Source organism: Haemaphysalis longicornis, unplaced genomic scaffold (assembly GCF_048455015.1).
Source record: "Haemaphysalis longicornis isolate Haplotype H1 unplaced genomic scaffold, Haemaphysalis longicornis Haplotype H1 scaffold_3, whole genome shotgun sequence".
Taxonomy (NCBI): Eukaryota; Metazoa; Arthropoda; class Arachnida; order Ixodida; family Ixodidae; genus Haemaphysalis; species Haemaphysalis longicornis.
Genome location: NW_027526335.1, coordinates 68,741,989 through 68,768,175, shown reverse-complemented (window position 1 = coordinate 68,768,175; position 26,187 = coordinate 68,741,989). Strand labels below are relative to the sequence as shown.

Sequence of the window (26,187 nt, the reverse complement as noted above, 5' to 3'; positions counted from 1 at the left end):
TGTTACAGCATGTAGCTAATATAACGACAACACTCCCGCGCAACAACGAAGGCACGACGGCCGCCAACAACATTGTCTCTCAAAACAGGGTAAAGGCAATCTCAATTACCTGCTATGGGTCGCGCGCACCAAAGCAAACACTCACCCGGCAAGGAAAGAGAGATCACTCCACCATTTGCCGATCCAATGCTGCGGCGACCCGAGGACCACGTTTAAAGCACTGGCCCTCCAGATAACGACCAGGCAGCCTATTGAAAGATTAATTTTACGCACACTGCCTCTGACGGAGCAATCTCCGAGGCCGCTGATTAGGGCCCCCGTTGTTCTCCTGGCGGTGCTGGGCTCGTCCGCCGTGCCCTCAGCGGTTCGCCGAATCGGCTTGGCGCCGTGCTTGGCAGAGCCGGCCATCATGGTGGCTGGAAAACAATGGCTCCACGCGCGGATGGTCATGGCCAATTCTGACCCACTCCCCAGGGTCCCATAGCTGCTCCTTGGTTTACCTCTTTGGGCGGGTGATGATGTTGAGCGCATTGAAAGCAGAGATCAGGGCATGTCTGCTTTTTTCGTCTTCACAGAGAACAAAAGCGTAGGGTCAAGCGACTTATTTTTTCTGCTAGGTAATTTGAGCAGCAGCGCAGTTCTAGGTTTGGGAGATTAGAACAGAATAACACGTATTCGCTCGTTGGTGCCTAGAAACGGAGGTACAGACGGACGGACGGACGGACGGACGGACGGACAGACAGACAGACAGACAGACAGACAGACAGACAGACAGACAGACAGACAGACAGACAGACAGACAGACAGACAGACAGACAGAGGCAATTCGCTGTGGCTTGATATTTCAGTGTTTGATGTAGAGCAGGGGATTTATTCCACTAAAAGGTTACTATGGAGCAGATAAAGACATTGAGGGAAATCCTTAAGCACCAAACATTTCCAAATAAGAGTTAAATAGAGAAGAATATGCACCCATCCACAAACAATGTGCCGTGATGTGTTCCTTGGAGTGCCAATCGTTTTGTGTAATCCATAGTCGCTAAGCATACAAAGAAGCAATTGTTCACCCGTCTGCTTTGTGTCTGGGGTCCAGTTTAAAGGCTCAGATGAAGCCAGCTGGCTATCTTCACCGACGTTTCAGCGATATCTGGTGGTTGGCATCCGCTCGAAAGCGAGACGCCGTGAATAGTTAGTGAACGTATTCGCAAACAGAGCTCGAAACATTTTGTCTATCGCCAACACGCTTCGCGTCCGCACTGCTTCATCATCAAATATGGTTCTAACTGTCTTCCGTCTGCAGTGATGACACTCCCATAATTTTTATCACAAAATGCCGTTCAAATCATTCGGGTTCCCGCTATTCTGAAATTATAATCCGAAACATTCTACTAAGTATTTTCAGGGATCTTTATCCCAATCTTCTGTTGTTAAAACTCCTTCCAAACTGTCTTGGTGATCGCGTTTTGACCGCGTTCCCTCCATAACCTTCTCAAATACTCATATAAGCTACATCAAACAAATAAGGTCATAGCTTCCACTGACCTTGTTCGAATCTATCTAAAAAAGTAATTGTCTAGGTTCTCTGCGCAATGCCACCTCTTACTTTCCTCACTTACTTCGCTACACTCCACTTCTCTTTTTTCGGCGCATCGCGTAGTGAGGGCGTCGCTAAAACGTTCTCTTGGAAGCTGAAGATTAATGAATTTTGGACGAGCTCGGGACCGGCTCAGTGCTTAAACGCTAAAAAATGCTGTTAGCGCGATACTTTATTTACGCACTTTTGTTTATTTTTTGTATTTGCGGCTACTTTTTTGCTATAACGTGGGCGGCGTTGTCTCTGCGTGCTTCCTCCGGTGTTGCCGCGGAAGCGTGGATCTTTCGGGGTGTTGCTGGTTCAATTCCCTACCGAAGCTAATGACTTATTCCTGTAGAGCCAGAAAAATAGCAGCTAGAGTTTCAGACAAGGCCACGCAACCTTAGCTACCATCGTGCAACTTCCTTCTCCGCCCTTGCTGCATTTAGCGAGAGCTCCGTTTACACCCTGCATGACTAGATGGAGAAAGAGAGCAAGAGAGAGAGATTGGTTTTTTCGGCTCTAACCAAAAGAGGACCAGAAACTCCGAAGTTTTTTGCATACTGGATTGGCACATTTTCAATGCACAGAAACCACGAGGTAAAAATAAAGATAGTGCTGGAAATGACAATTACTGAGAGATCCTATGTACTCGAGGCATCACGATGAGCACCTAAAGTTTGTATGTATGTATGTATGTATGTATGTATGTATGTATGTATGTATGTATGTATGTATGTATGTATGTATGTATGTATGTATGTATGTATGCATGCATGCATGCATGCATGTATGTATGTATGTATGTATGTATGTACGGACGTATGTATAGGCGTTGCGCTGCTGAGCACGAGGTCGCGGGTTCGATTCCCGGCCGTGGCGGCAGCTTTTCTGATGGAGGCGAAAAGCAAAAACGCCCGTGTGTACGAGATTTCGGCGCACGATAAAGATCCCCAGGTGGTCAAAATTAATCCGGAGCCCTCCACTACGGCGCGCCTCATCGCCTGCGTTGCGTCGGCGCGTTAAAACCCTCAATAAATCAATCAACGGACGTATGTATGTATGTATGTATGTATGTATGTATGTATGTATGTATGTACGGATGTATGTATGTATGTATGTATGTATGTATGTATGTATGTATGTATGTATGTATGTATGTATGTATGTATGTATGTATGTATGTATGTATGTATGTGTGTATGTACGTACGTATGTATGTATGTACGTATGTACGTATGCATGTATGTATGCATGTATGTACGCACGTATGTAAGCACGTATGTACGTATATATGTATGTATGTATGTATGTATGTATGTATGTATGTATGTATGTATGTATGTATGTATGTATGTATGTATGTATGTACGTACGTACGTATGTATGTATGTATGTACGTACGTATGTACGCACGTATGCATGTATGTACGTATGTACGTATGTATGTATGTACGTATGTACGCACGTACGTACGTACGTACGTATGTATGTATGTATGTATGTATGTACGTACGTACGTACGTACGTACGTATGTATGTATGTATGTATGTATGTATGTATGTATGTATGTATGTATGTATGTATGTATGTATGTATGTAAGTACGCACGTACGTACGTATGTATGTATGTACGTATGTAACACAGAAATAAGGGTTGGCAGTCGAGAAAACCTCGGAAAGCAAAGGTTTTCGGATCCCACCTCGGAAAGCAAAGGTCGTGGGTTCGGATCCCACCTGGCGGGCAATTTTTCTTCACTTTCTTTCTTTCTTTCCAAATTCTTAATCTGTTTCAATGATCTACCACATCCTCCCCTTTGCTTTCCGAGGTTTTCTCGACTGCCAACCCTTATTTCTGTGTTATTTTCAACGAGCCCCTCATTTCCTATTCTGATTCGCTACATGCATAGCGAGGGCCTCTGTTCTGGCAGTCTTGTTGCCAAAGGGAGCTTAAGAGGGTTCAAAGCTGGTCGACCACTCTGGACATGTCGTAGACACTCGAGTCACGACCCGGGGGTTAAAAAGAAGGTCCCTTTCACCCCGATTAGTCCGAATGGCGCTGGCTACCACCCCCAAGCACAGGAAACAAACATACCTAACATAAATACCCCAGAAAGTGAATGGGAAAATCGCCCCGCCGGTAGCGTAGTGGGTATCGCACCAGACCGGTATTCTGGAGGTCGTGGGTTCGGATCCCACCTGGCGGGCATTTTTTCTTCACTTTCTTTCTTTCTTTCCAAATTCTTAATCTGTTTCAATGATCTACCACATCCTCCCCTTTGCTTTCCGAGGTTTTCTCGACTGCCAACCCTTATTTCTGTGTTATTTTCAACGAGCCCCTCATTTCCTATTCTGATTCGCTACATGTACGTATGTATGTATGTATGTATGTATGTATGTATGTATCCACACTTTCTTACAACATTGGAATGTAATGCAGAAAACCTACATGCAAACAATACACAACCGCCATAACACCTTACATATACGTTCAGAAATACAGTGGCTGCTACCGTTCTCGTATGTCTTTAATTATACAGGGTGTCCCAGCTATCATGCACCAAGATTTAAAAAGTGTAATGGCGCACCTCGAGGATAACCTAGTGCATAATGTTTGCAGTACTGTGGAGAAGCGGGCAGCAATTTTTTGTTATTGAGAGTTAACTAATTAATTGTAATTAATTATCTAACTCGGGAAGTACTGTCCTAATCACTAAAGTGTCAATGAGGCACTTGTAGGTACCCACGAGGGGCATCTAACTGCGGCATTTTCAGCGACGAACTAATTGCGTACTCATTTATTCTGACTGACAAAGAAAACCCGCGAAGTATGAAAAATACCACGTGACGGCGCCTCCGCGCGCATTAGTGCGCATCATAAAGCAATGCCCTCAAACAGGCTGCCTCTGAGTTAGCCAGAATGAAATATACAAAAGAAAGAAAATAAATCGCGACCGAGTTTATGCCTTATCTGCACACGCGCCCTGCGAATCTTGCTGTTGCTTCTCCTTCCATGCATGCCATTATCAAGGTGATGCGCTGTCTCTCCGGGCGGGTGACAGGCGATGCAGTTGCTTTTAATCAGCTTATTTGGGGACGCTGCTTTACAATTCGCGCGGAAGCACCGTCACGTGGTATTTCTCATATTTCGCGGGTTTCCCTTATCCGTCAGAATAAATGAGTACGCAATTAGTTCATCGCTGAAAATACCGCAGTTAGAGGACCCTCGTGGGTACATACAAGTGCCTCATTGACACTTTAGTAATTAGGACAGTAATTCTCGAGTTAGATAATAAATTACAATTACTGTCCGCTTGTCCACAGTACTGCAAAAAAAAAATTACTGTCCGCTTGTCCACAGCACTGCAAACATTACGCACTAAGTTTCCTTCGAGTAACGCCATTGCTCTTGTTTAAAACCCTGGTGCATGATAGCTGGGACATCCTGTATAACCACAATTTGCTGTTTTGGTGACCTAAATATGCTTATCCCTTACCTCGAAGTGGCGGGAATTTATGCACATTAGAAAGGCACTGCTGACCATTTATGCAGATTATACTTGAGGCTGATTTTATAAAGGCGCTTAACCTTTCAAACGCTCTCTCGTGAAGACGTGCGCTTCCGTTGAATCCTAGTACACGGGTCTGATCCCGGCCACGGCGGCAGTTTTTCTTGTGGTGGCAAAAAAGAAGATGCCGCTTTGTCGACATTCCGACGCGCGCTATAAAAAACAGGACGTATAGACAGGTCTGTAGAGCTCCACTACGGCGTGCCTCATAACCCAGGTATAATACTGGTAGGCCGATGTTACTTGTTACTTTCTCTTCGATTATTCTGCTGTCAAGCTAGCGGCCCTGGGGAAACACTCATCTTCTCAATTCTTCTCTCTATGCCTCTCCCCGGCGGGATTGGCGGCGCGCATGCGCGATAAGCATCCTCCACGGCGATAACGGTCACCCGGTATAGGCATATAAAACCGCGAAATTTGACATTCAACTTTTCTTGCGAAGGTACACGCGAGGTTCTTCACGTAATCATGTCGGCGTTGGACTTGCGCTTTAAAATGCACTTTTATTGCAAGAATGCCTCTTAAACTGGCCGCGTGTAGACTCTGGCTGGTCGTCGCAGTTTCGACTGCGTTGCACTTACTCCACAAGTGCCAGCTTTGCTAGTCGTTTAATGAGCGATTATGACTAACCCACCACCGGCACTACACAGGCGATGAGGCGCGGCGTAGTGGAGGGCTCCGGATTAATTTTGTCCACCTGGGGATATTTAACGTGCACCGAAATCTCGAACGCACGCGCGCTTTCGCTTTTCACCTTCGTCAGAAAAGCGGCCGCCGCGGCCAGGAATCGATACCGCGTCCTTGGGCTCAGCGCTTTGCTAGGGTTCTTTTCTGTGTTCTGTTGTGGTGAATCTATGGGACCCCTTATAGGATAGCAATACTTTGGTGTATCATGATGACTTTATGCACACAATGTGCATACCTTGCTTAATGCTTTGGTCTCTAGGAAGTTACTGGAAAGTATTCGTGCTCTGCTTCGCGGCAGAAGAGTTCGAGCATGCTCAACTCCCCTCGTCTGCAAGCGCGGGCAAGCTATTCGACCCCACCGTACGTCGGATGGAGTATCCAAACATTAGGAAGTGTCACGTGACTGCATAGCTCTGGTTAGACTACCGCCAGTGCTTAGAGTGTACTACCACCGAAATGAACTTCACCTGTCTACAGACTTGGGCAAACACACAAAATTAAAAAAAAGAAAAACAGAGCACGGGCTCACTTACGACAGTAGCGTTGTTCGTATCGTATCCACTCTGTGAGAATTTACCAAAAGAACTGTTCACGGATGGACCACCTCTCTATACATAAATAAAAGTGTTGACGTCACTCTACCTTCTGCTTGATATTTTTGGGTCTAGGAACTCTTTTCCTCGTTTTAACTCTCTCAGCAGCGGTAAATTAGAAGGCGGCAAAAACGTGAAACGCGTGCCAGCCCCTAACACTCAAGAAGAACCCCGAAGCGGCTTTCTGAAAATTCGAACTAATCAAATTTACCTTCGCCTGTAGTCGAGAGCAGAGAGAAAAGAAGGTGTCGAGCAAAACAAAAAGAAGGAGCGTTGCTTTAAAGACAGCAAAGGGCAAAACGTGGCAGCAAAGTTCATTTATTTTTATTTATTTATTTCATGTACCCTCATGGCCCAAGGGCATTGGAGAGGGGAGTGGTACGGCGTATATTTTTAGCAGATGACAATGTTCAACAAGTTTCTTTACAGATATAAATTAAACGCAAAAAAGATATCGGTATTATCCAATACCATACAAGGACAGAAAAAAGGGGAACCACTTTTGATTACAAGCAATGCAACGATCAGGCACTTCAACCATAAAAAAAACTAAAACGATGTACACAATGACAACAGTGCAAAGCAGGCAACTAATCAGCAGCCAAAGTGCGCGCGCAGCCGATTTTTGAACTCTTCTAAATTGTTAGTTTCAACGACCGCTGGTGGAAGGTGGTTCCACTCTGATGACGTCTTTGTAATGAAAGATGATAAGTAAGAAGCACTACGACAAAAAGGCGTGCCCACTTTGTAGCGATGATCCATGTGCCATGAAACGTAGGTTGCTGGGGTGAACAATGCATTTCTTAGATATGAATTCATGTGATATATTTCAAAGAACAAGCTTAAGCGCGAAATTTTTCGGCGTAGTTCCAGGGGTGTCAACGATAAAGACTGCTTCATAAGTGTAACACTAGCTGTAACCTGAAGTGTAACCTGAAAGCTCTTTCAGGCAGAGCAATACGCTCGATTCCCCTAGCCACTGGATTTCTTTTTTTTTTTTTTCAGATACTCGTTGTGCGAAATGAATGAAGCGGTTCCCAAAGAACACACGTCGTTTTTTTTTCTTTTCACTTTTATAAGCTGGAGCAGAGCGTCTTAAGAGCACCCGTTAAAAACGAACACCCATGTCGCCGTTATACCGAATACCTGAGCTAAGGGCACCACCTTAATGCAAGTGCTTCTTTTTATTTCTCTATTTTAGTCAGTGCAGTAGTTGGCACCAAGAACTCCGGAAAATCATTGCAAGAGACAGGACACCTACGCTCGTGTGGTTTATGACGTGACCGTGACAGCGTGGACGGGGCGGCTGGGTGTTGCCCGGTTTGAGTGAGGACGCCAGTTTCGGTGTTTCGTAGTGTACATTCTCTGAGCGTCGCAGCGGAGCCGGTGCTTAGCCACGTGGGAAATCCAACGTTTCGCACTGACCGAGCCGCGGGAGGTTCGAACACAAATTTGAATTTCGTTTATCTATACGCCATTTACGGGGTATAATTTCTAGTTAGAATACACCGGAGTCCGTTTCCGTTCGTACTTTAGGCCTTCTATTGGTTTTTGAAAGCATAACGTAAATTAAGGCTATTTTTAGTACATAGGTGGCGCAATGTTTGCTCCGCCTTAAGTTCCGGTGGGAGGAGGGGTTGTTGTGAAGGCGTAAGCTCGGGGAACGCCTTACGACAATGTCAGCCGATCGCCGTGCTCGCCCCGACGGGTGGAGAACGACCATCACTGCGCATGCGTGACGCTTGCTGCAACCCCACTTTCCCTATCTTCCCCGCCGTAGTATGATTGTCGGCGAGTATACCCACATGTATCCTCCTTTCCACTCTCCAGTTGTCGCTGGTCCCGATTGCAGCTTCAGGCGGGCGCTCTCTTCTGGCTGCCCCCGTCTTGGTTTCTTATGGTGGTGTAGGTCAGAATTACTGTATATATACTAGTTGCGAAACTCACTTTAGGCCCCATGTATCAAAAGCCGGTCTTCAGTTGCCCCCCTGCGCCGGGGCGAGCACGGGGCAAGTTGACTGCCCCACATGCCGTCTGTCGGTCGAACGTTGAAGTAGTACTCAAGTGTTTGCGGCTGCTGCCGTAAGTCATAAAATGAAAAGCCGCAAAAACACAAGTAAATTTTACCTAATTAAGGTATTCCAATTTAAAAAGAAAGCTTTATTTTACAAAAAACAATTGGGTAATAATAGTTTAGTGAAGTTGACTTTTCGTCTCCTAGGTTCCGCGCGCGTCGACTTGCCCCTCAGCTTCCCCGAAGCAGGGGACTAGCGCAGCCCGGATTCAGAAGCGGAGTTTCGCAACTGTATATATTGAGTAACTCTGGGGGACGGTATCTTTCCGTGGACGATTAATGAGCACTGCTGATAACCACTGCAGCTGCGGACGGCTAACACCCATAGGGAATCTTTCAATGAGCATGTAACGCTGTAGCGTTCAGGAATTGTCGGTGCACACAGCGAAATCAGTCTTTGGCTATGCTTTTCTCTTTTTTACGGACCTACGATTACATTACAAGAAAAATGCCTTGAGTTATTCCATTCACCCCAAAGTAGCTGTGCATGGTGTGGTCCACTGGTTTCTATATTCCCTGGGCGGAATTACATGGCAGCAAGTCAGTCACTGAAAATATTGTTCGTATGAAAACGGGTCCCTACTGACGGGTTTATATTAACGATGCACGACTGTAGTAGAATCACCGCCCTAATATGCCCTGTCATTGAGTCCAGAAGTGGGCGTACTTGCATATTACAATTAAAAGGAAATCCATAAAAAAGAACTATCTGCCCTGGCCTTTATGTTATTGATTTCAGTTTTCAATGTAAACAAGCACGTACGTTCAAACTATTTTAGCCTCGTAAAACATTTTTCTAGTATCCCAATAACACAGGGAAGCTGAAGACGATGTGATTGGGGGTGGTGACGTGTTACGTATGATTTAAATTTACCGCTTACAAACAAATACCAAGCAGTGAGAGGAAAGAAAACCTTCAGTTAGCTTTTGCGAAGACGCAGCAAAACACATCCTCTTCGCTCTTGACCCTGACCCCGAAGTGAGCGATTTGCTGCCGCAGTTCCCATTCGCATGATTCATGTGCAAGCGCGATGTGATCCGTCGTGCAGTGCCAGTCCCGTCAGCATCCATGTCTACGCGCGTCGCTCAGATCGCCCCCTGCACGGGGCCGCACATGGCCAGACGCCTTTTCTGCTGATATCCGCATGCAGTAAAATTGGTAGAATCCCGTCGACGAGTATTTCTTCGCGCCCAGCAGTAAGCGGCGTGAGCTGAATAGAGCTGTGACGACGTGCTGACATCAGCGTCCCTTTGTCGACGAATTACGAGCGCCCAAGGGAATGCGTCTCGACGGTGCGATTAAAACCGGCTGCAGGGAAGCGAAGTAGTTTGCTTTCGTCTGTTAGCGTATTCGCCAATGCATTATTTGAACAGCGTGCCTAACCCTCGCGGTTCTCGTTACGGAAGCGCCGCAACACGCTTTTGAAGTCTCGGAAAGCAGCGAAAGCTTCTATAAACCTGTGGGTAAAGTAACGAAACTATTCGCTACTAATTAAGAGCCCTTCAGGATTGACCGGCGCTTCGCTTGACGTCGTGCTTTAGAAGCGCGATTGGCCTGCCTGAACCACACAATGAGGCAACTAATCACTAACCGTTCACTCTTGCCTAGAATCCGTCCGTGAACGAACCTTTTCCTTGGACGTTATGCACGCATGCGCCTGCAGGTGCTTTGATTACTTTTGGTGGCTCGCTCTCTTATCTGAGGCGCCACTGATGACGGATGCGCAGGGCACATCGGGCCCAACTTGAAAGAGGTTCTATCTAGCTGGTATTCAGTGGCCGCTTTCAATGCGCTTGTCATCCAAAGGCCAATCATCGGCGATGGGAAAGTATTGAAATTTGTCAACAGAGCACCCAAAGAGCGAAGGCTTTTGGCGTGAAGTTAACAAGGAAAGCGCGATGCGCATGCCAAGCCTCTTATATTACCACCATAAGCACATGCCGTGATTAGGTATTAGCAATTAGAACTTAGAGTTAGAAATTAGAATAAACAAGGCTATTTCATCTGCCAATGATTAAAAAAAGACTTCTAATACTTCTTTGTCTATCGTACACAATGCCCAAAGTTGCACCATGACTCCACCGCAACCATCAGCCATCGGCAGTGCCCCTGAAGGAAACGAAAAAGAAAAAAAATTGGAAGGTTATGTAGAGCACGCCCACTAAACCCCAACGCTTGGAAATTTTGAGTAGGCATTTTTTTGCTTACTCTCCTTCGCTTGTCGTTCTCTTCTCCCTCCATTTTTTTTGTTTACTTTATTGTGTTTCTTGGGAAAGGGGGGGAGGGGGGGGGGGAGCGACGAGACCCTCCCCATCCGAAATGGAATTCTGCGTCTGCCATTGTGCTGGTTTCACAAGCGGTTTCAATTCCGTCGCACTATACTGGCGCATAGAAGTTTAGCTTTGCGCTCACCGTCATGCTATCTGTGTGCTGAATTTTTTTCACTGTGAGAGAATGTAAAAGCTCAACGAAAACATAATAGAAACACAGGTCATTATAGACGCTTATTAAGGTCACGTCGGGATTCGAAAAACCTTGTGCTCAGCAGGAGAAAATACAAAAAAAATGTACTCAGTGGCAGAAAAAAAACAATTGACAGGGTCTACCTAACATTCCTTACTGGCTTGCCATCCTCAAAAGACCAGAAGGTCAAAAAATGTCCTGTAAAGAATATGTAGTTTTCCGAAAGGGAAATTACTGCAATAAAAGCGATATCACGTGAAGCATATCGGCTCACTGCTGCCACAAAACGCGCGTGCGAAGTTTGCGATAAGGCCAACGAAGCCATCCGTGACCTTCCAGGTTTCTCTGTGTAATGGTTCCCGGTTGGTATCGTCAAGCAAACCGATAAAACCAAAGCGGTCGGGGTGGCCTGTTTACAAATAACAGGAAGACCTTTGCTGCAAACCATCCGAGAACTTTATTGTGTGAGTCCGTGTGTCAATGCGAGAGCATTCTTTGGATACCGCACCCCGATTTCACGATACGTATGTGCGTCTTCCTGGACCCCTAGCAACAAAAGCAGCTGCAGTGAGGCGTACCTACGCAAGCACGTACGCACGCTCACACGCACGCACGCACACACGCACGCACATGCGTGTGTGTGGGTGCGCGCGCGTTTGTGTGTGTGTGTGCGCACATGCACACGCACAACCATGATCACCAAATTATCTTTAGGGCGGGATTGCAATTTCAAGTTATACTAATTAATTTCAAGTAGTTCCAAGACATTCGAAATAATTCTGCAACAATTCGCCCAAGCCAAAAAATAGGTACAAGAAATTTGAGCTACAAGTAACTCCAAGTACTTCCGGAACTTTTACGCTATTCCAAAAAATTTCAAATAATTCCACGCAATGTCAAGAAATCACACTTAATTACGTAAAAAGTAAATCTTGTACTAATTCGTAATTGTGGGAAAAAAAATAAGAACAATTTGAAGTATATTCAAAGTAAATACAAGTAATTTAAGCAATTTCAAGTAACCTTAAGTACTACCAAATATCTTCCGAATAATTCTGAGAAACCTAATTTAACTCCAAACAATTTGAAGTAATGTGAAGTAACCCCAAGCAGTCTACCAATAAGTTCAAGTATTTTCAGAAATTCAGTTATTCAAAATAATTCTAGGAAATTTCATTCAATCGCGAGTAATTCATCGTTTTATTCAACATCTGGGATTAATTCTTCCCAGCCAAATGATCCTCCCAATTTAATACCATCATCGGAGAAGAATGGCTTTGTCCGCCCTACGCCTTCTAAACAGCAGTAAACACTGCTGCGGTATTTTCTGCGTGTTTATTTTTTTTTAAACTAAAGTTCCAGGCTTAGCCTATTTTTTACGCTTTATAGCATCGGTATAACTTTTTTACAGGTCCAAATATAAAAAAAAACACTATCCAAGTTGTTTTGTGCCATTCAACGCTGTACTTCACGTCAAACTTCCAGGCCCATTACATCCGAAACTGTGAGCAGACGCTGATGTTTGGAGGCTGTGCCCTCAAGATGGGGGCGCCGAGATAAAATTGGGTTATGAGCCGCCCCTCTCTTGACCCTTTGCGACAAGTCTTCGTTTTCTTCTGAAATATCAGACACGTGCGCTGGCTCCGGCGAGCACTAAGCAGTTTTTCATGCTTACAAGATAGAATGAAAACGGAAGAATACGGTTTCTTATACGCCGGAACGACGCCCATCGCATTTTCAAGATATCAATAGCTATTTTGCCTTTCCTGACTTGCTATGGTAAACAGAAGAAAAAAAAAGCTACTAAAGGTATTCGCGTTTACATTGAGTCCCACCGCTGTGCCCTCGTGCTTTTTGCGTGTGCGCTCTGTTTAGAAGGTTGCCCAGGCAACCAGCACCGATCACAAGTGCTCCCTGCCTCTGCCTCTTGGACACCGTATGCAGTCTTCACCTTACGCCCTTTTTTGCCTTTCAGGCCACGAGGGTTCTCAGGGCCGATTTGAGAGCAAAATTCTACTGTTTTTGCTACTGTCGCGTCCACTCGAATCGCTTGCTGGATCTAACATGCACAGTAAGCCTCTTAGTTGGCCATGCCAGCTTAGAGGTATTTGGATATTTAAAAACTAGCTCACTAAGCTCCTCGTGGTAGCTGATTCATTTTTGTATGTCACGCTTTTAAATCCATCGCTCGCATGAATATACCCGGTTTTCCGCGGTGATCCCGACGCTACCGGGCGGCATAGGTCAGCAAAACAGAAAGAACTAACTCAAACTCAATCACAATTTCTTTCCTTGACGCTGTACTCACTCGAACTCAGATTCAAACAGCTCGTGTGTACTCAGAGTCACTACTACTCACTCATCGAATACTGACTTGTAATTGTATACTCATCTGTATTAAAACTCATTAGTCCTCACTGTACTCACTCCGCACTCATTCTTACTCAAATCATCTTTATTCACTTGTACTCATACTCAATCTGTACATAAACTCATTAGTCTTCACGATTACTAGTACCCAATCTGTATACTCACGTTTACTCAATCTGTACTTATATCAACTCGTATTCAAATGTGTTGCCCCATCTGTACGGCTCCTGCCTAAGACGCCGAAACCAACCGCCTGTTATGGACGTGTTTTTCCCTGAGTGCAGCGAGATGCCGACACCTTCGCGGCACAGGCCTGCATCCTGTGAGACCCCCCGATCTCCAGCGATGACTGTGGGGCCCCACCACATCTGTCTTCTGGACTTCCTCCGGGAAACGGGGGCCAATTAGGACTTTATGTCAAAAGGCATACTATCGCAATTAAAAAAAGGTGTTTCTACTCATTTGTTCTCGCAATCAACCACTTGCATTAACGCGCTGAACTAGGTTTATAGACCTATAATTTAAGCGGAGCAATTCCAGTGCGGCCACCATGCCTGACCTTGCTTTCGCTATGACAATTCCGTAGCGAGCGAGTGCCGAGAACAGCAACACCGCGGAAGAGGGGTTGGAAATAACGACAGCTGCTCCACGTCATTTTAATTGCGGAGTACCTGAGGACCACACAATGTCCGTTTGCGTCCACGCGCATAGCATTTATACAATCGCAAAAAATCACACAGGCACCGGCAGGATTCGCGCCTGTGTCTGGTAGGCCAGAGAGAGTTAGTGTCAGTCATCTTACCCATTGGGCTACGACCGTGAGTTAGCACCCGAGAGTCAAATGGCTTACTTCCTCGCCTGTAACGTTGCGGAGTACCTCACGACCTCCCAATGCCCGTCCGCGTCCATCCGTCAGGAAATCCCACGGTTGCTGAAAGCCCGGCTTGAAGAGTCTTATCCTAGGCAATGTTCTCAAGAAAGGCTTATCTACGACGTCACTTGCAAACAGTTATGTTCATCGCTATAGTTCGTATTCACTGGCGTGGCCCGCATTCCCGCAACCATGTGTGTGCGTCGCCAGGCCGGTGCGTGCGCGTCCCCGTTGCTAAGGCATGGCTAAGGCGACGTCGTACGCTAGGAACGTGCGCAGCGCAGGCGACTGCGACTCCTCCATGCTTGCCAGGCTGCCTGTGACGCAGTTTGTGTTGTTAATGCAGAGCATTTCAGTAACTCACGATGTCACCCGCGTTGACGTCCGTAGGCGTCCGTAGTCGTAGTCCGCACCCCTCCCCCTACACTATATAAAAAAAAATACTATCCGGCGCCTGGTTTCGATCCCTCGATCCTGCGGGCGGAACGCAATGTACATGGTGCTCTACCCACTGCGCCACAAAGCCGACACAGAATGGGAGGCTACGAACACGCATTATATCCTTGACTCATTCAAATCACTGCTGACGAGCGCTCTCTCGTCAGCAGTTGCCACAAGTGCAACAACATTAACGTAACGCAAACTACTTAACGTCGTGCGCCCCCCGGAAATGTACGTTGTGCAAGATGCGAATAAAGACAAACAAACAAATGCTGTGCATTTGATCGTGCCCCTCGCGAGGGGGATGTTTCACTGCGTCGCCATGCGAACCGTTTGCCATTATAGTTTCCGCCCGCTCCGGTCGGTGTCGCCACGGTTCAAACCACGGCAGGGGAGCTGCGCGGGCGTTCGTTGATCGGCGTGCGTTCCGGCGTGGTGGTTTGATCTTTCGCTTACTTTCGTAAGAACCAACCCAACGTGCGTATCTAACTAAATGAACGCGGGTGCTGCCTTTTTTCTTGTACAAGACGTGTTCGAATGATTCCACAACGTAGGCTGTGCCGTGTTAACGTTGGTTACGTGAAGTGAGTGGTTGTTTCGTTCGTCGGTGAGACAACCTCGCGCTGCAATTAAACCCCAAGTTTCTTACGTGCGGTGCGAATACAAAGTGGTCGTGCCGAAAATGCTGCAAAGTGAGCGCCGTACTAACGCTACTGTGCGGCAGCTTTTGTGCGGGAAACCGCAGCAGCAGTATCGCGTCTTACTGAGCTCAAAAGTCTTACTCGACGTCAAGCAGCATCCTTTATCATACCTGACGCAAGACATGGGTGAAGCCATCAGCACAGATCGGCTGATTGCCAGCTAACGTGTTTTCGTAACAACAAAAGATTTATCAGCTCTCAGCGAGCACCTTCCGCTGCGGCCGCTCGGGCACTTGCCGATGGATGTCGCTATTTTCCGAGATAACCATTCACTCTGACTCGCTGCTACGCTACTGTTTTCGATGCAGAGCATCTGATTTACTCGCCTTGTCCCTCCGGCGTCGTTGTCGTCGTCGGCGGCGTTGTCCGCCCCTCCCCCATTCTCCTCGCCGCGCCAGCTGCGCTCTCCGCCGCTCGCCCCCTCTTCTCTCCGATAGCGAACTCTCTCTCGCGAGGGGCATTGGATTGGATTCGATTGGATTGGATTCGATTGGATTAGCTTGGCTTGGCTTGGCTTAGATTGGATTGGATTTGGATTGGATTGGATTAAAGTGGATTGTGTTGGATTGCGTTGCGTCATAGCCGCGGCAGACGCGCTGGGGCCGGCGCATGTGCAGTTCTCTCTCTGCCGCGGTTTCCTCTCCTTCGGGCGCGCTGCGCATATAACCGGTGTGCCGTTCTCCGGTGAAGCAACATCCACGCTTGGCTCAAACACCTAGAGTCCACGCCGCTTTACAAGTACGACACGTCGTCATCGACTGGGACCGGCTTACGCAGTCCCCTCAACGTTATGCGCGCTATAAAACGCGGTCCCTTCGCCGCTCCGCCTATGCGCCGCATCTACACAGGGGTTCCCGCGAGGGGAGGTGGGAGTTTTTATCTAAATCGGCATGTGCGTGAACGCTCACAATTTCTTTGGAAGAATTATTTGCTTTTGTACTGAACGACTATGCCGTGGGCAAGGCGCAGGCGCAACTGTGTCGATATGCGTTTTCGCAGGCAACTGCGCTGTAGCGTAGGTATATCGTGCGTCGTGCCGCTTTCTTTCGCACCCGCGGCACTATTCTCCAAGAGTGATGCCGAGTAGAGATGTACTTTTTCATAAAAATTTGAGGGGTGTAAAAAAGCACGCCTTTTATGTGTTTTTTAGAGAAATATAAAAAAAAATTATAAAAGACGACTCCTCGTAGCTCTATAAAAAACTCGACATACTGCTTAAAGCAAAAGCCTTATATGCGTCTTATCAAACTGGAAAACAGACCTCAGTTGTTGGCGACCACACGAATGAAACCAAATAACAGCCGCTGTAAAAAGAAAACAATTACAATATACATAGAAACTCAGTTGGGTTCGAGCGGGAATGGAGCCCGAGTAGCCAGAGCCGCAGTCAAGTGGGGTAACTACAGCGCTAACCAGGTACCGCGTCAGGATGGAACAAGAATTATCAAGATGTGTGCCGCATGACAGGTGAACGTAACGGCACCGTAAAGACGTTGTAGCAGTGAAGAAGTCTTCGATAATCGTTGGCTTTCACCTTCAATCGTTGGCTTTCACCTAGGCGTCCGATGAATATTTCCGTAGCACTGAAAATAATATAATTGTTACATGCTGCATCACAAAACTTCCAGCAGGGCTTCCGCTTTCAAAATCTGCGCATGATTTCACGTCAAGGCTTTCATTTCGGAAATCGCTTGCCTCACTGCAGTTTGGTCGCATCACAGCAGATGTCCCCGGAGAAGATCTGTTTGTTTGTATGTTTTGCAATGTTATCCTGGCTGAAGAAAACAGAAACACTCTTCTTTATTGTTTTTTTTTTTTTGTGGAGTTCTCAAGGGCAAGTGGAGCATCACCACACAATGTCACTGCGATTATTCATATCTGTTGACGCCATGGCCGAGAATCAGGGGTGTAACGGTGCAGACAGCGGACGCCTGCGCCTGTCTTTTTTTTCTGCGATACGCGGACGCATGCGCAGACACGGTGGGCACTGTCATGGCGGATTTTAGTGTTGCCAAGAGAAGAAATCGAATCTCCCGCTAAACTTTTCTGTGAGTACAATCGATAACTTTTTGATGTTTTTAGTATTGTTTTTTGCAAGTGTCCGGCCGTGCGATACTTTAGAGCACAGCGCTTTGGCGCCCGGTATAGGGGTCTTGCGGCGGCGGCGGCGTCCGCGTAACCAGAGAGAGAGAGAGAGAGAGAGAAAGAGAGAGAGAGAGAGAGAGAGAGAGAGAGAGAGAGAGAAAGAGAGAGAGAGAGAGAGAGAGTTGCCCTATTGACAGAGGATGGAGAAATCGACTCAGCCGATAACTTCTCGGGTTGAGATCGCCTCAATCAAGACTGAGTCCGGGGGGGGGGGGGGTAGACAGAAAAAGACATAGAAAAAGAGAAGATGATGGCTTAGAAGCCACGCTGCATGGATATCATTGTCGGTGGTCCGAGAATGCCGTGTCCTTTAATAAGTCTAGCGGGGCAAGGAACGCTTTTTCGCGGCGCTTTAAGGGGTAACATTCCGGGGAACAACAGGATCTAAGAGGTGTATAAAGGCAGTGCCAGTTTTGCATACGTCGCTATAAGCGCCAGAGAACGATAGCACTCCAGGCAGAAATAAAACGGAGGAGAGCGTCTGGTGAGGGGGAGGGTGGCACGCGCTGCTATGGTGTCATCTCCCTGCGCGTCGCAACAGCTCAGTATGTCTCATTGCCTCCCCTCACACTTTCGCCATGCGTCGCAGCTGAGGGCTGCTTTCCCCTCACACTTTCACTCAAGGTCTTCATCCGTTTATGGCTCATCCAAACAACGTGGCATTTGCGCAGGGGGTTCAAACACTATTTTGCCACGACAAGCTCCGCGGCAGCGTGCATGTGCATAACAGCTGAGTAGCGCACCCCACCGTGCATTCGCTCATCACGCGATTACTTTCTCAGACGCACCAGATATGCGTCCTGACGGAGAATACTGCAGTTCGCTGTGCGCGAAAATTTTTTTTCAAGGAGTACATTCATCGTCATGTGATTTTTTGGTGGTTCATTTGGTTGACGCATAGAAGGAGGAAATATTTCAAGGTTCGATATAGCAATAAGTTGCGCATAGTTAGATAAGGAATCTTTCTGATTGATTTGATTATTTCTTTTTCAATAGGCGCCAATATTTAAAAACAATCACTAACGTATATGTATACACGACATCGGCAATTAGTAAGTTGTCGTTAGCGTGTGTAATAGATACCTTGACAACGAAAACACTCGCTGAAACTCTTTGACTTAGTTTTTTTTACATTGTACAAACAATGTCCGTTTACAGAAGAGTGTAAAGAAGTTAGTGAATTCGTATCTGCCAGCGTGTAATGCTAGTATTGTCACCTAAATAAATATACGGATCTTGCTCTATTGAAAAACGCCCTTAAACGAGATGAACTTGTTGAAATCCCCAGAATTTGTATTATACGTAACTGTGGATAAGCTTTTGTTAATGGGGCGTTACCAAGCAACGCACATCGACTGTTTCACAGGTTATGTTATATAGAGAAAGCGACAAAATGCCTCCACTACGTTTGTCCCGCCTACTAGCAAAGAAACATCGATAACAATCTCAATAGTTTGCTTCTTATAAGTACCACCTCTCTAAACATAATCGGTGCGAGATCGGGGCTGTAGCAAACTTAATTTTATTAGTAATATCGGATAAGTAGCTAATTGATTGTCCGCATTGCTTACTTAAAATTATATACCAGTATTTCTGCTTTTTCATGCAACAATTTAGTTTCTAAAGATTCTTACCGCCGTGAACCCTGTCTTCAACTTGACCTTTTGCAGAATAATTTCTGTCGATGCTAATGGGCGCAGCAGAAACAGGTGCATGGGTTGTGTAAATTTTGTAGAATAACTTTCAACAGCACTGACTCGCGGTGAATGATTACAGCGACTTTGGCCGGTACCGCCGCGTTTTTATCCCTTCCCAGCCCCCGGTACGACGCTTCGCACCAGTTCTCTCATCATAAAATATGAACGGCCAGATTCAGAGCTTTGTTCTGCCGTCCCAGCGCGATAAGATTTCCTGGCACCTAGCCAAAATCGCTTGCACTGCTCAAGGCAGCGCTACACGCACACAAAAAACATCGAACAACGGGAAGGTCAACAGCGCAACAAGAACGAAACGGTCGTAAACAGTACCTTTTCCACGCGAAGCTCGTATGTTCCAAACTTGTAAGCAGAGTGAACTGCAATAAAAGAACATTCGTAAAAATTAGAAGCATAGATACAGAGAAAGGGAAAACGAAGACGTATGTTCGATATGTCAACTTAACAACGCCTTCGTAGCAGTTTCTTCCTCGTTCATTTCCCCACACCACGTAGTGCAGGGAAGGAAAATGCGGTGGTTAGAGCTTACTAAGTGGCGCGATAAAACTGATATGTCATTTGCACGCCCAGATCTTCTGCGGCTCAACAAGCGAACTCAACAAAAAAGACTTCATGCCGCGCGTGCGTGCGTGCGTGCGTTCGTGCGTGCGTGTGCGTGCGTGTGCGTGCGTGTGTGCGTGTGTGCGTGTGCGTGTGTGTGTGTTCGCATTAGCCATAGCAGCAATCACAACACAGAGTGGTTACGTTACCGTACTGACAGATTCTCAAGAGGCTTGTCGCAACTTCCGGCGAGGCACTCTCTCCCCAAAAGCCCTGACCTCTGTATTATCTGGGCACCGAGTCATTTAGTCATAGTCGGCAATGAAGCCGCACATACCGCAGATAATGAAACAGTACACCAGGTCATTGCGGACAGCCACAGTCCTATGCCAACCACCTCCACCCACTGTGCGCCCCAACTACTGCTAACATACAACGACATTCTCTCTCACTACCGACTATCCAGCAACAGCTTCCTTCCCATCATAAGCAAGTGGCCAAAGAAGACGTAGTTATAATTCGCCAGCTACAAAAAATTGCGCCCATCTTCCCGCGAGGGAACCCTGATGTGATGCGACGCATCGGGGGGTTCAATTGGTCGTAACGTTGCCTTGAGCGTTTGCGCTGACGCTGGTATTGGATTGTGTCAGCCCACTCGCTGAAGGGACCGTCGCTTCCATCACGTCTTCATCGGAAGAATCAAGTCAAGCACGGAGTCGTCAAGCAAAGTCACGCGGACTCAACGAGAGCGAGCGCTGACTGAACCGCCGCAGGGCGCTACCCGCTTTATATTCACAGCGCCTGAAGGAGAGGAGACAGCGGAGGAGAGTCGCGCATGCGCGTACTTGCGCACCGGAGCAGACGCGAGCGGAGAGAAGCGCGCGCGCAGCTGTTGTTGTTATGCTAATGTGACGGAGTGAGAGTGTTACACACAGCTGTCGGAGAGAAGAACGGGGGAGAGTTGCACATGCGCAGGTGGTGTGCGTCGCGCATGCGCGCACTTGCGCGCGCCGGAGCAGTTGTTAATGCAGCGTTGCGCAGCGAAGCGCGCCCAAACAAGCGCGCCAGCTGTGGTATGCTAATGAGCCGGAGTGAGAGTGTTGCACACAGCTGTGAGAGAGAAGAACGGAGGAGGGATGCGGATGGACGCCGCGACAACGACGCAGGAGGGACATGCCTCAGAGCAAGAGATGCGTCGCATCTAATAACGCCTTTCCCCACAACACGCTCTGGCACAAAATATTCCCCACCCAATACTCTCCTCAGCGCATCTTCTGCCCCACATCAGGAACACTATACCACATAGAGTAGGCATGCTCGAACAAACCAGACCTCCCTCCCAATCCCAACACTAACCCTTCACAGCGGGCGGCGACGCTGACCAGCTCAGACCCTGCTCCCAGCTTCGGCAGGTGAATAGGGCGAAGATGGCCGGCTACAGCCAGGGAGTCCTTGACTGAGGACACCCCTCACTGGTCGGGAGTGACTGTACTCACTACGGACGGAAGTGAAAGCCCCAGTCCTCTTATCATGAGCACGTTCGCATTCGAAGAAAGTGTTACACATGAAGCTTCACGGATGGACGGACGGATGGACGGACGGACAGGCAGACAGACAGAGAGACAGACAGACGGGTTTGTTGGTTTATTCTAAAGCGAAACGCTTTTCCTTATTTAAAAACGGAATGTTCACATCATCCAGCTTCAGGCAAGAGGATAACTACAGGAGAGAACTGAGGGCGGAAATTATGCCGCATGGCCCTTTTCACGAACTTTGAAAAACCGGTCTCCAGTGTAGCAGAATGCGACAGGATAAATATCACAGCTAGGGGAATAAGCACTCCACGATCTCTACGGAAACAACTCCGCAACGACTTGGGAAGACCCAAAAATGGCCGTGAAAAGGTCGCAACGTCTTGGGAGAGGGGTTTTCGGCGCACTATGCGCTCCGGAATCCGTACGTAGTTAGTGTGCAACACATACGTACGTACGCGAGGGGCGGACACTGGACGGCTGTTCGCTGCCGTCATCAATTACTGGTCAAATTAAGCCGTGCTCAGCTTAACGAGCACAGGCAGGGACGTTCGCCGCCTATTAGACGGTAGAGGAGCCTCGAGCGAAGTCGGCTGGCTGCAATTAAACACGCTGCGCTGTAATTTCCGCGCGCACATCTTTGTACGCGTGCGTTAAACCGCCCTTTCGCGCTGGAGCGTTCCTGCACCAGAGCGAGAAAGTAGGGCTAGGGAACAGGTGTACGTTCCCTGTATGTAGTAGTTCTTTATATGTAGTAGTAGAAGAGACAGAGAATGAGAGAGATTGATTTTATTTGTGCTGGAGGACCTTATGTGAAGTGGGAGAAGGATGCATAAGGACGAAGGGGGGGGGGGGGGGGGGATTGGGGTCTTGAATCTACATGGGGTCCTAGCCTGGTGTACATATGAGGAGGCGCCATAAGTCGTCCGAATTCGGGATGGGGAGAAGGGCCAGACTCACGGCTCTGTGCTGCTCGTGCGAGGCAGCTATAAATAGAACTGTGCGCAGTAAGAGACAGCGTGTAAATATGCGCTTGCGATGCGCAAGCTGTCATCGTCCTGAGCTTTCAGAATTCTCATGAGTGCTTGGACAGCTCGCATACTAAAGCTAGGCCTTCACAGCCCCATCCTCACTAATCGAACTAATCGAATCCGATACACATCCGAACTTATCCAAGGTCACCTGTCAAGCCAAAAAGTTAGGCTTAAACTGACATCCGCGGCCAGAGAGCTCATATGGGAACTTCAGTTGTGGACTCCCCAGGGCCAGCTCAAGCGTAGAATACGAGGCTGTGCATATAAATCATGACCATCCCTATCCGTCCCGAACACCATGAAGGCAGAAGACAGGCCAGGGCCGAATCCCAAGATAAACAGCAGCGCAACGACGAAGGGGAAGAGCATACGGACGCAGCAAGTTGCAAACAGAAGAGAGCAATGGTGGCGTTGGTGGTCACGATGAGAGGAAAATGCCTCACCAGCGCAACCATTCCCAGAACAGCGACTCAAGAAGCGGAAGAAGTGGCCACAGCACTGGCTATAAGCAAAACCAAGGCCATGACGATCGTTTCCGGCTCACAGCAGCCATGCAGAAACTTTTTTTGCGATATCGGGGGCCCCAGCAGCGCACCGTATACTGAGAGCAGTCACGTGGTATTTTTCATATTTCGCGGGTTTCCTTTAGCAGTCAGAATAAATGTGTACGCGATTAGTTCATCGCTAAAAATACCGCAGTTAGATGCCCCTCGTGGTTACCTACAAGTGCCTCATTGACACTTTAGTGATTAGGATAGTATTTCTCGAGTTAGATAATTAATTACAATTAGTTAATTAAGTCCCATTAAAGAAAAAAATACTGTCCGCTTCTTCACAGTAGTGCAAACATTATGCACCTGGTTTCCTTCGAGTTACGCCTTTACTCTTTTTTTAAATCGTGGTGCATGATAGCTGGGACACCCTGTATACGAAATACACAGCACTAACTTATACGGGCGCTCAACACGAAGCCAAGAAAGCACGCGCAAATACAGAAAATACAATATATTTGGCACACGTATATGTAGTAGTAGTAGTAGTAGTAACTTTATTTGAGCTCGAGGCGTGTTCAGACGCCAGACGGAGCGGTTCCCAGGTCGCGGGAACCGTATTGGGCCAGCAGCTCCTGGCCCCTGGCCGTCAGCGCGAGCTGGGTCGGCAGGGCGGGGCTGGACCGCAAGGTCTCCCATCGCTCGTGGAGTGGGGTAGGGGGGGTGGAGGGGGGGTGGGGGGGTATAGGGGCCTTTAGTTCAGTGCACTCCGCCAGTATGTGTGCGAGCGTGCCGCTGTTTGTTTTACAGAATGGGCAGCGGTCCCCCTCGGGTTCAGGGTAAAATGTATGCAACAGGACGGGGTGGGCTAGTGACCCCGCCTGGATGCGCCTGAGTATTGTCTGTTGCTCCCTGGTCAGGGTGCGGTGTGGCTCGGGGAGGGTACGCCGCTCGTCTTTGTATTCGTTCGTAATTTCTTTATATGTGAGTGCCGGAGTTGGGGTGTCCGTGTCCTGCCCTGCCCGGAGGGTCATTGCTCGGGCGTGGTAGTCAGCGATGACGTTGCCGGCTACCTTTGCATGGGCAGGCACCCATGTGAGCTCTATGGCTCGGCCCGGTGCCCTCTTTTTTGATAGTATTGTGGCTGCCTCTGAGGAGATCACTCCCTTTCTGAAACCGCTGCAGGCTCTCTTTGAGTCAGTGACCACCACCCCGACGCCCGGTTGAACGAGCGCCAGGGCTATGGCCACTTCCTCCGCTGTCGTGGGCTCCTTAGTCATTACCGCCGCGCTGTTGATGAGTCGTTCTGCATCGGTGACCACCACCGCTGCGCGATTGCTTCCTTTCACAAGAGAGGCGTCTACGTAGAGCACTCCATTTTCTTGTTGTAGTTGCTGGGACACTGCTTTGGCTCGAGCATGCCTCCTACCGTCGTCCTTGCCCGGGGCCATGTTCCGGGGTAGGGGCTTGGTGTTTAAGGTCCTCGTCCATTCTGTTGGTATGGTGGTCTTGATTGTTGCCTGTTCTTTGCGCCATCCTATCTTGTCCAGCACCGCGCGGCCGGGAATTGTCTGGCTCAGGCGGAGACGCTGGCTGGATAGGTGGGCCTCGATGAGCTCGTCAACCGTGTTATGTACGCCCATGGATTGTAAGCGCTGGGTTGACGAGTATATCGGTAAGCCGAGGGCCTGCTTAGTGGCCTTTCGGATGATGGTGTCGAGTGTAGTCTTCTGGGTCTTGTTGAGATTGAGATACGGTGCCGAATATGTAATTCTTGATATTATGAACGCTTGTACTAGCCTGAGGGCGTCGTCTTCCTTCAGGCCTCTGTTCCGGGTGGTGACTCTTCGCAGCATCGCAAGGATCTTCTCAGCACTGTTCTTAATTTTATCGACGGCGGCGTGTGCCTTTCCGTTATCTTGTAGGGTAAGCCCGAGGATTCGGCATTTGTCCGTCGGCGTGATCTTGATGCCTTCGATTTGGATAGCGATGTCAGGCGGGAGCTGTTGGCGGGGTTTGCCGGGTTGGACCACGAGGAGCTCCGATTTCTGTGGCGCGCAGCTGAGTCCGCAGGTCCTCGCGTACTCGTGCACGGTCAGTGCCGCTGCTTGGAGGGTCTCCTCTATCCAACCATCGGAACCCGCTTGTTTCGTCCATATTGTAATATCGTCAGCGTAGAGCGCGTGACCGATCCCTTCAATTTGATCCAACAGGCGTGGGAGGGGTAGCAGAGCCAGGTTGAAAAGGAGTGGTGACAGGACTGCTCCCTGAGGGGTGCCTCGTTCCCCAAGTTCGATGGGTTCCGATCGCTCGTTGCCCACCGAGATTTGCGCCGTACGGGAGGATAGGAAATTCTTGATATATCCGAAAGTGCGTGTGCCGCATCTCGTACCGTTGAGGTTCGTCAGAATGCTTGCGTGTGTAACGTTGTCGAAAGCCCCCTTTAGGTCTAGGGCCAGAATTGCCCTGGGGCTGTTTCTGGTAGCTTGCTTGATGACTAACTCGTGAAGTTGGAGCATCACATCTTGGGTGGATAGTTGTTTCCTAAATCCAAACATTGTCTTTGGCAGTTGATCGGTGTTTTCAAGGTGCGCTTGGAGTCGACGGAGCACCATCCTCTCCATCACCTTTCCCACGCATGAGGTTAGCGAGATTGGCCTCATGTTCTGTATGGCTGGGGCTTTTCCGGGTTTAGGAATGAATCGCACTTCGGCTTCTGTCCATTCTGGGGGGAGCTGCGAGGTCTCCCAAGCCCTATTTATATGTTCGAGGAGGGACTGCGCTGCCCTGCTGCTCATGTTTGTAAGTAGACTGTATGTAATAGCATCTTTGCCAGGGGCACTCTTCTTATTACTATCGTCAATTGCTGACCAGAGCTCCGAAAGCGAGAAGGGCCTGTCTAGGTCCTCGTTATGGGGACCTGTGTATTCTTGTGAGGCCGGGTGTTGCCCCCGCTCCGTCTGTAGATAGTGCTCTTTCAGCGCCTTGATCAGCCGGTCCCCATCTCCGTCATATGTGTTTAATACTTTTGTCAACGAGCGGTGGCTTGCCGTCTTGCTGCCTGTGGGGTCGATGAGGTGCCGTAGCAGCTTCCATGTCTTTCCCACAGACAGCTGGCCTTGGAGGCCGTCGCATATCTGTAGCCAATTTTCTCTACTAAGTTTGGACACATGTTCTGATATGTCTGCGTTGAGCTTAGCTATGCGGCGGGCGAGCTTTGTATTCCGTCTCTGTCTCTTCCAGCGCCTGGTGAGTGAATGCCGCGCTGCCCACATGTGGGCAAGCCTGCTGTCAACAAATGGTACCTTTGTTGCTGTCGCGATTTTCCGGGTGAACTGGTCGAGGATCCGCTTCTGCTTGTCAGCCCATTCCTTGTACGATAAGTG

General features: G+C 48.2%; 1 long non-coding RNA gene across 1 annotated transcript in view; it reads right to left on the bottom strand.

Annotated features, from left to right (window-relative positions):
* The window catches only part of LOC144173284 (uncharacterized), a 187,511-nt gene that overhangs the window by 146,669 nt on the left and 14,655 nt on the right, over window positions 1–26,187 (bottom strand). Inside the window, exon 2 of the long non-coding RNA XR_013323216.1 lies at window positions 19,517–19,563. This is a non-coding gene — a long non-coding RNA (uncharacterized LOC144173284). The remainder of the gene's footprint in view (window positions 1–19,516; window positions 19,564–26,187) is intronic.